Below are 14,767 nucleotides of genomic sequence, written 5' to 3'. Positions count from 1 at the left end.
TAAGGCGAGGGCTGTTTCCTCTCTCCTCACTTCGATAATAAGGCGAGGGCTGTTTCCTCTCTCCTCATTTAGATAATAAGGCGAGGGCTGTTTCCTCTCTCCTCACTTAGATAATGAGGCGAGGGCTGTTTCCTCTCTCCTCACTTAGATAATAAGGCGAGGGCTGTTTTCTCCTCTCCTCACTTCGATAATAAGGCGAGGGCTGTCTCCTCTCTCCTCACTTCGATAATAAGGCGAGGGCTGTTTTCTCTTCTCCTCACTTAGATAATAAGGCGAGGGCTGTTTTCTCCTCTCCTCACTTCGATAATAAGGCGAGGGCTGTTTCCTCTCTCCTCATTTAGATAATAAGGCGAGGGCTGTTTCCTCTCTCCTCACTTAGATAATAAGGCGAGGGCTGTTTTCTCCTCTCCTCACTTCGATAATAAGGCGAGGGCTGTTTCCTCTCTCCTCACTTCGATAATAAGGCGAGGGCTGTTCCCTCTCTCCTCACTTCGATAATAAGGCGAGGGCTGTTTCCTCTCTCCTCATTTAGATAATAAGGCGAGGGCTGTTTCCTCTCTCCTCACTTAGATAATAAGGCGAGGGCTGTTTTCTCCTCTCCTCACTTCGATAATAAGGCGAGGGCTGTTTCCTCTCTCCTCCCTTCGATAATAAGGCGAGGGCTGTTTCCTCTCTCCTCACTTCGATAATAAGGCGAGGGCTGTTTCCTCCTCTCCTCACTTCGATAATAAGGCGAGGGCTGTTTCCTCTCTCCTCACTTCGATAATAAGGCGAGGGCTGTTTCCTCTCTCCTCACTTCGATAATAAGGCGAGGGCTGTTTCCTCTCTCCTCATTTAGATAATAAGGCGAGGGCTGTTTCCTCTCTCCTCACTTAGATAATAAGGCGAGGGCTGTTTCCTCTCTCCTCACTTAGATAATAAGGCGAGGGCTGTTTTCTCCTCTCCTCACTTCGATAATAAGGCGAGGGCTGTTTCCTCTCTCCTCACTTCGATAATAAGGCGAGGGCTGTTTTCTCCTCTCCTCACTTAGATAATAAGGCGAGGGCTGTTTTCTCCTCTCCTCACTTCGATAATAAGGCGAGGGCTGTTTCCTCTCTCCTCACTTCGATAATAAGGCGAGGGCTGTTTCCTCTCTCCTCATTTAGATAATAAGGCGAGGGCTGTTTCCTCTCTCCTCACTTAGATAATAAGGCGAGGGCTGTTTCCTCTCTCCTCACTTAGATAATAAGGCGAGGGCTGTTTTCTCCTCTCCTCACTTCGATAATAAGGCGAGGGCTGTTTCCTCTCTCCTCACTTCGATAATAAGGCGAGGGCTGTTTTCTCCTCTCCTCACTTAGATAATAAGGCGAGGGCTGTTTTCTCCTCTCCTCACTTCGATAATAAGGCGAGGGCTGTTTCCTCTCTCCTCATTTAGATAATAAGGCGAGGGCTGTTTCCTCTCTCCTCACTTAGATAATAAGGCGAGGGCTGTTTTCTCCTCTCCTCACTTCGATAATAAGGCGAGGGCTGTTTCCTCTCTCCTCACTTCGATAATAAGGCGAGGGCTGTTTCCTCTCTCCTCACTTCGATAATAAGGCGAGGGCTGTTTCCTCTCTCCTCATTTAGATAATAAGGCGAGGGCTGTTTCCTCTCTCCTCACTTAGATAATAAGGCGAGGGCTGTTTTCTCCTCTCCTCACTTCGATAATAAGGCGAGGGCTGTTTCCTCATCTCCTCACTTCGATAATAAGGCGAGGGCTGTTTCCTCTCTCCTCCCTTCGATAATAAGGCGAGGGCTGTTTCCTCTCTCCTCACTTCGATAATAAGGCGAGGGCTGTTTCCTCCTCTCCTCACTTCGATAATAAGGCGAGGGCTGTTTCCTCTCTCCTCACTTCGATAATAAGGCGAGGGCTGTTTCCTCTCTCCTCACTTCGATAATAAGGCGAGGGCTGTTTTCTCATCTCCTCACTTCGATAATAAGGCGAGGGCTGTTTTCTCATCTCCTCCCTTCGATAATAAGGCGAGGGCTGTTTTCTCATCTCCTCACTTCGATAATAAGGCGAGGGCTGTTTTCTCATCTCCTCACTTCGATAATAAGGCGAGGGCTGTTTCCTCTCTCCTCACTTAGATAATAAGGCGAGGTCTGTTTCCTCTCTCCTCACTTAGACGATAAGGCGAGGGCTGTTTCCTCTCTCCTCACTTCGATAATAAGGCGAGGGCTGTTTTCTCATCTCCTCACTTCGATAATAAGGCGAGGGCTGTTTCCTCTCCTCACTTCGATAATAAGGCGAGGGCTGTTTTCTCATCTCCTCACTTCGATAATAAGGCGAGGGCTGTTTCCTCTCTCCTCACTTCGATAATAAGGCGAGGGCTGTTTTCTCATCTCCTCATTCTGCTGCTACCTCCGCCACATTGTTCTCAACACCAATATGCTGGTTAACTTGGCTGTTATGCACATAGCAACATGGTCTAGGAAAAGGCGCCAATTCAACAGCACACTGATGTGTTTCAGAATAGTGGACAGCGACCGCCATCAAAAGAGGAAGAAAGTGCATTTGTTATAAAATAATATAATTTTTATTAGTGTTGCACCATTGTTCTTATGTAATATAACCATATACAATTTCAGGAGCACATGTCTTAGACTGATGGTCTGTGCCATCCCCACGGCCTCCACAATGGATCAGTCCACTCAGACAGGAGCCACTCAGACAGGAGCCAATCAGACAGGAGCCAATCAGACAGGAGCCAATCAGACAGGCGTCTTGTACATCATGATATATTTTTTTTGTTGCTACCGCTCGACTAAAGAAATCTCGGTCGTCCAATAACCTATCGACCTAACGACCTATCGACCTATCGACCTAACGACCTATCGACCTAACGACCTATCGACCTATCGACCTATCGACCTATCGACCTATCGACCTATCGACCTATCAACCAAACAATCGACCAGTCGACCAAATGGGGTCAGCCCTACTATAATAATAAGACAGTATAATGTACTGGGACCTTTAGGAGCCTGATGGGAATGTTGGGCTCCGTAACATCTTGGCAGGGGCGCAACTTTGGTTTTAGAAGTGGGGGGGACATTCATTATTATTATTATTATTATTATTATTATTATTATTTTTAATCAGTCGGATAAACACTCCAAACAGCCTACCCGACCACTCGGAGTCGTCCGCATGGTCTTAAAGCACACCGTTGCCTCGTTTTGTATCACATTTCAATTATAAAACTGGGGGGGGGGACAAAAATGACATTTCAGAATGTGGGGGGGACATGTCCCCCCCCCGTCCCTAGTGAAAGTTGCGCCACTGCATTTTGGGATAATCTTGACCTTCCAGAATACAACACACACGTTTTCCACTGCCAAGGAGGCCAAGGAGGCTCTAACTTCTTCGAGAAGCACATCAAGCCCAACACACAAGGGGACGAGCCGACAGATCTAGACTAACCCCAATATGACTGGCTCTATATTCTGGTATGTTATCCACACAACATCACACAAGGGGACGAGCCGACAGATCTAGACTAACCCCAATATGACTGGCTCTATATTCTGGTATGTTATCCACACAACATCACACAAGGGGACGAGCCGACAGATCTAGACTAACCCCAATACGACTGGCTCTATATTCTGGTATGTTATCCACACAACATCACACAAGGGGACGAGCCGACAGATCTAGACTAACCCCAATATGACTGGCTCTATATTCTGGTATGTTATCCACACAACATCACACAAGGGGACGAGCCGACAGATCTAGACTAACCCCAATATGACTGGCTCTATATTCTGGTATGTTATCCACACAACATCACACAAGGGGACGAGCCGACAGATCTAGACTAACCCCAATATGACTGGCTCTATATTCTGGTATGTTATCCACACAACATCACACAAGGGGACGAGCCGACAGATCTAGACTAACCCCAATATGACTGGCTCTATATTCTGGTATGTTATCCACACAACATCACACAAGGGGACGAGCCGACAGATCTAGACTAACCCCAATACGACTGGCTCTATATTCTGGTATGTTATCCACACAACATCACACAAGGGGACGAGCCGACATATCTAGACTAACCCCAATACGACTGGCTCTATATTCTGGTATGTTATCCACACAACATCACACAAGGGGACGAGCCGACAGATCTAGACTAACCCCAATACGACTGGCTCTATATTCTGGTATGTTATCCACACAACATCACACAAGGGGACGAGCCGACAGATCTAGACTAACCCCAATATGACTGGCTCTATATTCTGGTATGTTATCCACACAACATATCACACAGCCTAGCCTAAAGCTGTGATGCTTCCCTCAGCATAAGACGATGATGAGGCACCCCCTCAATTGGTAAAAGGAACAATATTATCATTATTATTACCTGGGGCGGCAGGTAGCTTAGTGGTTAAGAGCGTTGTGCCAGTAACCGAAAAGTCGCTGGTTCTAATCCCCGAGCCGACTAGCTGAAAAATCTGTCGATGTGCCCTTGAGCAAGGCACTTAACCCTAATTGCTCTGGATAAGATCGTCTGCTAAATGACTATTTATTGTATTACTGTTGCTGAACATTGGACTTTGTTGTTATTATAACGTCTATGGTCCCAGCCTGGTCTCATAAACTAGATGTAACAGAGGAAACGTAAATCCGGGACACTCAAATTAGTATGATATGTTAGGTTTTGTACAGTTACATAAGACAGAAGGTTACATAAGGAAAAACCTAAAGGAGGGTGGATGGTCAGGGTGGATGAGTAAGTGTATAACACGAATGTCTAGCAACCAAAAGGTTGTGTGTTTGAATCTCATCATGGACACTTTAGCATTTGAGCTAATTAGCAACTTTGCAACTACTAGCATGTTAGCTAACCCTAACCTAACTCCTAACCCTTTAACCTAACTCATAACCCTAACCTTAACCCTAACGGCAGGTAGCCTTGCAGTTAAGTGCATTGGGACAGTAACTGAAAGGTTGCTGGTTTGAATCCCCGAGTCGGCAAGACAGTTAACCCCCAACAACAGCTGCTCCCTGCCCCCAGCAACTCTCTGATTCAGAGGGGTTGTTTTAAATGCGGAAGACACATTTCGATTGAATGCATTCCGTTGTGCAACTGACTAGGTATTCCCTTTCCCTAGTGCACACAAAAAGTCATTTTTAATTCAATCTGTTTTGCATTTTCAACTCTACGGATAGTTTTGTCACAAAAACTGTTGCGTTGAAAAGCGAACGTGCCTCCTCTGGTCTTTGGCACCTGCGCTCTAGCCAACAGCTGGCAGATAGTCATGCTGCGTGGGTTGGCTAGTCTACATGATGACATTATATTATGGATAAGAGCGAGAATATTTTTATTTGTCAAACGGCAGTCAAGCGTCGATCATCACGTCACCAGAATCAGACCCTGGATATTTATTGGAAAGGAGCATCAAGCTCATCACCGTGCCCTTTCACCGCCCTGTGAAGTTCATCATAAATGATTGAATCTGTAGCCTAATAAACTGCAGGGGTTCCTGAGTCGTGGTGGGAGAACCACACAACATGTCATCGCGTTTACTTCCATATGATGGTTATTATATCAATATTTTCCCATAAAGGCGTTTCCACCTCCATTTCTCGCATCATACAGACGGGTTGCTTCCTTGTGTAGCTATAGTGCATTGCATCCCTATTGGCTAAACTGTTTAGGATAGACGGCCAATGGCCAGTCTCATATGGGCTTCCCCCTCCCTTTACATCTCCCAGGGAGGACATGGCCTATAGGTCATGATTCATTATTGTGAAGATCTAGATTATAGACTGATCTAGACTATAGACTGATCTAGATTATAGACTGATCTAGATTATAGACTGATCTAGATTATACATACACTGAGTGAACTAAACATTAAGAACACCTGCTCTTTCCATGACATAGACTGACCAGGTGAATCCAGGTGAAAGCTATGATCCCTTATTGATGTCACCTGTTAAATCCACTTCAATCTATGTAGATGAAGGGGAGGAGACGGGTTAAAGAAGGATTTCTAAGCCTTAGAGGGTGAATGGACAAGACAAAAGATTTCACTGTAGTTATAAACATCTTTGTCTTCATCTTGTTGCAGGTTGAGGGACTAATTTACTTCCATTAGCTACTACTAGCTAGCATGACTATAGCCAGTAACCAGGTAGGGCTTTTGTTCAGTTGGTTTTATTGGCATGTTAACGTAATAATCTCACCATTTTAGCTAACATGAGTATTGATGTTAGGTTTGATACCGGAGCTCCCGAGGCGTACATCGAAATCGCTAAACGGTTAACTTGGAAGCAGTGTGCCGATGCATGTATTGCTTTATCAGAAGTACGTCGTCAATGACGTCCGAAGCTTCGTTTTATCAATATGCGAGATCCCACTGATTTCTCCGTGGTTCAGAGGCCTTCATCTTCTTCTTCGGTATATTGGCGTTCGCAGAATTAGTGTGCATCCTACCACCTACTGTGTGGGAGGGAAACAGGATTCCCCCCCCCAAAAAAAAAAATCAGAACAAACTAAGAAGTCAAAGAAACTGGACATTATTGTGGCTGTGGCAGAAAAGTTTTTTGGGACTTAAGGATTTTACATCTGAATACTTGTGATGGGTCAGAAGATGGCCCTTCCTCCCAGGCCTCCCTTGAGCCTGTGTAGGGATCAGACCTGTTTTATTTTTAACAGAAAGGTTGTTTGATTTACTTTTTTTTTGGTGGGGGGGGGTGTAGTTTGGTAGTTTTTGGTGGGTGGGGGGGGGGGGGGGTAGTTTGGTAGTTTTTGGTAGAGACTTGAGCTTTACGGTTTCTAACTGTGGCAATGAACGCCACAAAATCCACCTTTTTACCACACAGGGTTTCTTTTGACTGGCAGCAGACATTTACTACAGGCTGTGGTGCGTCCACTACCATACCTTCACTAGCATCACTTGTTTTCTCCACTCTTTTAAATCGCCTCCACGTAGGAGATTCGATTGACCGCTCTAACTTTTGCCATGTCAATCTCCTTCACCCTTACAGGGCACTCTAAGGACCTCGGGATCATGATCCCCACCACAATTGCAACACCCATTGTCCTTCTACGCACCGTTCTTCAGCATACTCTGTCCGTCTGCACACACTCTCCCTCGCTAACTTTAAGCATCAGTTGTCAGAGCACCTTACCGATCACTGCACCTGTACACAGCCCATCTGAAATTATCCCACCCAACTACCTCATCCCTATATTGTTATTTATTTTGCTCTTTTGCACCCCAGTATCTCTATTTGCACATCATCTCTTGCACATCTATCATTCCAGTGTTAATACTAATTGTAATTATTTTGCACTATAGCCTATTTATTGCCTACATTTGCACACACTGTATATATATTTTCAGCTGTATTTTTGACTTTGTTTGTTTTACCCCATATGTAACTCTGTGTTGTTGTTTTTATCGCACTGCTTTGCTTTATCTTGGCCAGGTCGCAGTTGTAAATGAGAACTTGTTCTCAACTGACTTACCTGGTTAAATAAAGGTGAAATATATATATATATTTTTTTAATTAAATGTAAAAAAATCACACGCTGCTATTTATTGCTGACCAGCAGATGTCACTAATGTGCATTGTGAACAGATAATGATGCTTCGAGTAATGAACCATTTTTCCAGGCACAATTTGGTGAAAGAGCCGAAGCCTTCAGAAAGCCTCGGTTTCCCATCATTAAACATTAGTATTTTTTTTTATCTTCCTGTCACACTCAAACAGTCTAATGAGTGTTAAATGTGGAAGACACATCTCAGTTGAACGTCTTCAGACTAGCTGTCCCCTTCCCTTTCTACGTCTTCTTCTTTGGTATTATGGCGGTCCGGGTTATAGCTGCACGCCGCCACCTACTGTATTGGCTGTGTATCAGCCTAATATTCTGTAGTGTGAATTCATTACTTTGCGAGAAAATTACCCTGGACAGGTGTCTTTTATACAGGTAACAAACTGAGATTAGGAGCACTCCCTTTAAGAGTGTGCTCCTAATCTCAGCTCGTTACCTGTATAAAAGATACCTGGGAGCCAGAAATCTTTATGATTGAGAGGGGGTCAAATACTTATTTCCCTCATTAAAATGCAAATCAATTTATAACATTTTTGACATGCGTTTTTCTGGATTTTTTTTGCTGTTATTCTGTCTCTCACTGTTCAAATAAACCTACCATTAAAATTATAGACTGATCATGTCTTTGTCAGTGGGCAAACGTACAAAATCAGCAGGGGATCAAATACTTTTTTCCCTCACTGTATATATATATATATATATATATATATATATATTTGCGCCCATCTCAGTGAACTAATCCATTGTGGAGGCCTAGACTAAAAGCCAATTTATGCTTGATTTGAAAATGGGGTTGGAGGCTCCATATCGAGGGCATGACGCAATTTCTAAGCCTCCAGAGGCATGCAGAGGCCAAACCGAGCTCTGTACCGCATAGCCGTGTGCCTCCCAAATGTTGTAACAATGCGGAGGGCTCTGTATAGCTCTGCATTGACATGATAGGCTTCTTATCAGGGCTTGACTTGGACTGAAATAGGTTCTGGTACTCATTTTGGGTGCTGGTTCTGTTTATATTTAGGTGCAGGAGCTCCACAATACTTTTGAGCTCATATTCTATAAGAGGAACAGAAGCTCAAGCAGTAGAACTCTGAGGTGCCGGTACTCAGCTCCGGTGAGCTCCAGCCCAAGTTAAACACTGCTTCTTATCCCTTAAATAGCCAACAGCTGTGTCTGTCCCGAGCTCACTGGCGTGGGAAACTCTTAAGGGCCCAGAATATTTTATACAATGTTGCAAATTCGCTAGCTCAAGCTTCCAGACCCAAGTTAATAGTGGATACAATGTTTCAAGTTCCTTGCAGACAGGCCATGTGATGCCAATGTGATTTATATAATATTTATTTTAATCAGGATATTTTCTACCTGCAGGCTGCAATGTTTTTATTTGTTGGCTTTATGGAGGCTGTTTTTACATAGTTGGCAATGGCAATAGAAGTACATTTTTAGGTTTGTATAATTTTTCATTTAGATTTGGATAGAATTTTGATTAACCACATGACGATGATGTCGTCCCCACAGTGACCGTACGTACATACCCCAACCAGAAGCCATGGATTACAGGAAACATCCGCACTGAGCTAAAGGGTAGAGCTGCCGCTTTCAAGGAACAGGACTCTAACTCGGACGCTTATAAGAAATCCCGCTATGACCTCCGACGAACCATCAAACAGGCAAAGAGTCAATACAGGACTAAGATTGAATCGTACTACACTGGCTCTGACGCTCGTCGGATGTGGCAGGGCTTGAAAACTATTACAGACAACAAAGGGAAGCACAGCCGCGAGCTGCCCAGTGACACAAGCCTACCAGACGAGCTAAACCACTTCTATGCTCGCTTCGAGGCAAGCAACACTGAAGCATGCATGAGAGCACCAGCTGTTCCGGATGACTATGTGATCACGCTCTCCATAGCCGATGTGAGTAAGACTTTTAAGCAGGTCAACATTCACAAGGCCGCAGGGCCAGACGGATTACCAGGACGTGTACTCCGAGCATGTGCTGACCAACTGGCAAGTGTCTTCACTGACATTTTCAATAGTCTGTAATACCAACATGTTTCAAGCAGACCACCATAGTCCCCGTGCCCAAGGACTCTAAGATAACCTGCCTAAATGACTACCGACCCGTAGCACTGACGTCTGTAGCCATGAAGTGCTTTGAAAGGCTGGTCATGGCTCACATCAACAGCATTATCCCAGAAACCCTAGACCCACTCCAATTTGCATACCGCCCCAACAGATCCACAGATGATGCAATCTCTATTGCACTCCACACTGCCCTTTCCCACCTGGACAAGAGGAACACCTACGTGAGAATGCTATTCATTGACTACAGCTCAGCATTCAACACCATAGTGCCCTCTAAGCTCATCACTAAGCTAAGGATCCTGGGACTAAACACCTCCCTCTGCAACTGGATCCTGGACTTCCTGACGGGCCGCCCCCAGGTGGTAAGGGTAGGTAACAACACATCTGCCACACTGATCCTCAACACGGGGGCCCCTCAGGGGTGCGTGCTCAGTCCCCTCCTGTACTCTCTGTTCACCCATGACTGCATGGCCAGGCACGACTCCAACACCATCATTAAGTTTGCCGACGACACAACAGTGGTAGGCCTGATCACCGACAACGATGAGACAGCCTATAGGGAGGAGGTCAGAGACCTGGCCGTGTGGTGCCAGGACAACAACCTCTCCCTCAACGTGACCAAGACAAAGGAGATGATTGTGGACTACAGGAAAAAAAAGAGGACTGAGCACGCCCCATTCTCATTGACGGGGCTGTAGTGGAACAGGTTGAGAGCTTCAAGTTCCTTTGTGTCCACATCACCAACGAACTATCATGGTCCAAACACACCAAGACAGTCGTGAAGAGGGCACGACAAAGCCTATTCCCCCTCAGGAGACTGAAAAGATTTGGCATGGGTCCTCAGATCCTCAAAAAATTCTACAGCTGCACCATCGAGAGCATCCTGACTGGTTACATCACCACCTGGTATGGCAACTGCTTGGCCTCCGACCGCAAGGCACTACAGAGGGTAGTGCGTACGGCCCAGTACATCACTGGGGCCAAGCTTCCTGCCATCCAGGACCTCTATACCAGGCGGTGTCAGAGGAAGGCCCTCAAAATTGTCAAAGACTCCAGCCACCCTAGTCATAGACTGTTCTCTCTGCTACCACACGGCAAGCGGTACCGGAGTGCCAAGTCTAGGTCCAAAAGACTTCTCAACAGCTTCTACCCCCAAGCCATAAGACTCCTGAACAGCTAATCATGGCTACCCGGACTATTTGCACTGCCCCCCCCACCCCATCCTTTTTACGCTGCTGCTACTCTGTTAAGTATTTATGCATAGTCACTTTAACTCTACCCACATGTACATATTACCTCAACTACCTCAACTAGCCGGTGCCCCCGCACATTGACTCTGCAACGGTACCCCCCTGTATATATAGCCTCCCTACTGTCACTTTATTTTACTTCTGCTCTTTTTTCTCTCAACACTTTTTTTGTTGTTGTTTTATTTTTACTTTTTTTTTGTTAAAAATAAATTTACTGTTGGTTAAGGGCTGTAAGTAAGCATTTCACTGTAATGTCTGCACCTGTTGTATTCGGCGCATGTGACCAATAAAATTTGATTTAATTTGACAATGATTTTGAGATATGAAGACTTCATTATAAATTAAATGAAACTCTTTCACGAAAATGTGCATATGAAAACCATCACTGGCACGCAGGTCGGTAGAAATTGTGAGATAAATTGGCATTCCACATGAGAAAGGTTGCCGACTCCTCGCGTAGCCTATTACCAGCAACTTCAGGAAAGTAACGGCAGAATCTGCAAAAGCCAGAAGGAGCGGGAGGAGAATAGTTGGGTCAGGTTACGTTTTTCTTTCTGCTGGTTATCTAGATCTCTGGCTCCCTCTTGAGGCATCAAACCGTAAGCTTAAAGTGTCAGACAAGTTCAGTTGATTTTATTAAAACACATTGGGTGTGTCTATATATGGCAAAATACACGTTTAAACATTTTAAGCAATCGATTGGTCGAAAGAACAGAAGACTTTCGGTCAACTAAGAATTTTTTTAGTCGGGGACAACCCTAAAACCAATAGAATAATCTTTAAATGAATTCTAAAACTCACAGGCAGCCAGTGCAGAGACTTTAAAACCGGTGTAATGTGTGCTCTCCATCTGGTCTTGGTCAGTACCTGTGCTGCAGCATTCTGTATGTTTTGCAGTTGACCAATGGCTTTCTTGGGTAGACCAGACAGGAGAGCATTACAGTAGTCAAGCCTGCTTGTAATAAAAGCACTCTCTGTATCAGCCTGAGATAGAAACGTCCATACCTTGGCAATGTTCCTCAGGTGGTAAAAAAACTATTTTGGTCACATTCCTATTTTGGTCACCTGGGTTTTTTACCTGGTGTTTTATCTTTATTGCCTGTGAATTACAATGCGTGGCCAGATTCTCTCTCTGTACTTTGGCTCCAATAATATGTACCTCAGTCTTGTCTTGATTTAGCTGGAGGAAGTTGTGAGCCATCCAAGTATTTAAATCACGTACAGTCTAATAATTTATCTGTGGAGCTAAAATTCTCTGGTGACACAGAAATGTAAAGTTGTGTATCGTCTGCGTAGCAGTGAAAATCAATGTTGTGCTTTCTGATAACGCTGCCAAGGGGTAACATATATAAACTGAACAATACCAGACCCAAAATGGAACCTTGTGGAATGCCACATGTGATGTCTATTTTCTCTTTTCTCTTAGGAGTTATGTTCACCAAGGATGACAAAAGGGTGACAGAAAAACTCTTGACCGGTTAAATAGGTCCTAAACCAATTTAGAACTGGACCGGAGAAGCCAACCCACCTCTCCAGTCTGTCCAGAAGGACATCATGGTCAACAGAGGCCAACCCACCTCTCCAGTCTGTCCAGAAGGACATCATGGTCAACAGAGGCCAACCCACCTCTCCAGTCTGTCCAGAAGGACATCATGGTCAACAGAGGCCAACCCACCTCTCCAGTCTGTCCAGAAGGACATCATGGTCAACAGAGGCCAACCCACCTCTCCAGTCTGTCCAGAAGGACATCATGGTCATCAGAGGCCAACCCACCTCTCCAAGAGCACAAGGACAGAGAGCTGTTTGGCATCTGTGTTGGCTTTAACTAAGGCTGTCTCTTTTCTGTGGTCGGCACGAGAACCAGATTGGATTATTTATTTTTTTATACAGTTGGTACAGCTGTTTGAATTTTGCTTAGAAATGGAAGGTTGGAGATTGGGTTAAGAGCTGAAGAATCTAGATGGCTTTTCTTCAGAAGGGGTTTCACCACGCAGTTCTTAGTGCAGTGGGGAAAGTGCCTGTGAACAGGGAGTGATTAACAATAGCTTGCACTTCTTCAGATATTCAATTAAAAACCGTTTTGAAGAAGGTGGCGGGGATAGGATCAAGAGAAGGCAGGTAGAAGGCTTAAGTTGTGATGTCACTTTCTTGAGCATGTCTGTGTCAACCAGGGAAAATAAATCCATAGTGCCTTTGCGTGGTAGGCTAGGGCACATATCATCAAACTTCTCACCAGGCCTTGCTTGACTGATACCCAGCCTAATGTTGGTTATCTTATCTCTGAAATATGCCTCAAACTCATCACATTTAGATGTGGAGGAAAGTTCACATAGGTTTGCGGGGGTAGGATTTATCAGGCCATCAATGGTCAAGAAGAGCACATTATTAGTGATCAAGTTTAAAAAATGATCCCGTCTGGCATTTCTAACTGCCTTGTTATATATGCCAAGTATCTCTCTCAGAATATCATAATGGACCTACAACTTTGACTTTCTCCACTTCCGCTCTGCCTTTCTGCAATGTCTCTTTAATTGATTAGTTTCCTCACTCATCCAAGGGGCTTTCCGTTTGGATGTGGCCCATCCAAGGGGCTCTCCGTTTGGATGTGGCCCTTTTCAGCTTTACTGGAGCTTTGGCATCAATGGTTGCCCTTCATTTGCTATTAAAGTTATCAACTACATCATCACAAGAGGAAGGCAGAATAGGTGATGGAGTATTGTTCATACACTCAATTAAATCTGTAGCAACTTCAGAGGTAAGATAGTGTTTCTTAATAATACGTTCAGTATTACCCTGTGCTACAGTGCCTTGCAAAAGTATTCATCCCCCTTGGCCTTTTTCCTATTTTGTTGCATTACAACCTGTAATTTAAATGGATTTTTATTTGGATTTCATGTAATGGACATACACAAAATAGTCCAAATTGGTGAAGTGAAATGAAAAAATAAATAAATAACAGAAAGGTGGTGCGTGCATATGTATTCACCCCCTTTGCTATGAAGCCCCTAAATAAGATCTGGTGCAACCAATTACCTTCAGAAGTCACATAATTAGATAAATAAAGTCCACCTGTGTGCAATCTAAGTGTCACATGATCTGTCACATGATCTCAGTATATTTACACCTGTTCTGAAAGGCCCCAGAGTCTGCAACACCACTAAGCAAGGGGCACCACCAAGCAAGCGGCACCATGAAGACCAAGGAGCTCTCCAAACAGTTCAGGGACAAAGTTGTGGAGAAGTACAGATCAGGGTTGGGTTATAAAAAAATATCAAAAACTTTGAACATCCCACGGAGCACCATTAAATCCATTATTAAAAAATGGAAAGAATATGGCACCACAACAAACCTTCCAAGAGAGGGCCACCCACCAAAACTCAGTCTTTGTCAGAGCTAACAAGCCACAACTGAACGACGTATGTCATTTTGTTTCTAAACTCAGTGAAAAAAACTGTAGACTATTTTGTGCTTAACTTTCAGAAACATTAACTTTCAGAAACTTAACACTGGAAAAAATTGTTCTGAAAAATGTCAAGGTAGGAGATCCTTCATCACAGCCAAGGCTTCCCCCAGACTGACCGCCCGCTGGGTTTCTGGTGGACCCTCTGCCGAGCACTTTAGGCACTGTGATGAGTTCTGTGCCCACTCTCTCCCACAGGCATAGCACCCCCTTCTGGTTATTGTGATAAAATTCATAGTGCAGTTTCAAAATTGATATAGCAAGGTAAACGATCCTGGATAAAATGAACACATTTACGAAAAGGGAATGACATAGGAGGACTATCTAGGGGGGCTAGGCGAAATGGGAAACAGGGGAAACATGGTTTCT

The sequence above is a fragment of the Coregonus lavaretus genome (assembly GCF_964263955.1).
Source record: "Coregonus lavaretus genome assembly, contig: HAP1_SCAFFOLD_413, whole genome shotgun sequence".
Taxonomy (NCBI): domain Eukaryota; kingdom Metazoa; phylum Chordata; class Actinopteri; order Salmoniformes; family Salmonidae; genus Coregonus; species Coregonus lavaretus.
The sequence above is the reverse complement of the archived record's forward strand: the minus strand, read 5'-3'. Positions refer to the sequence as shown.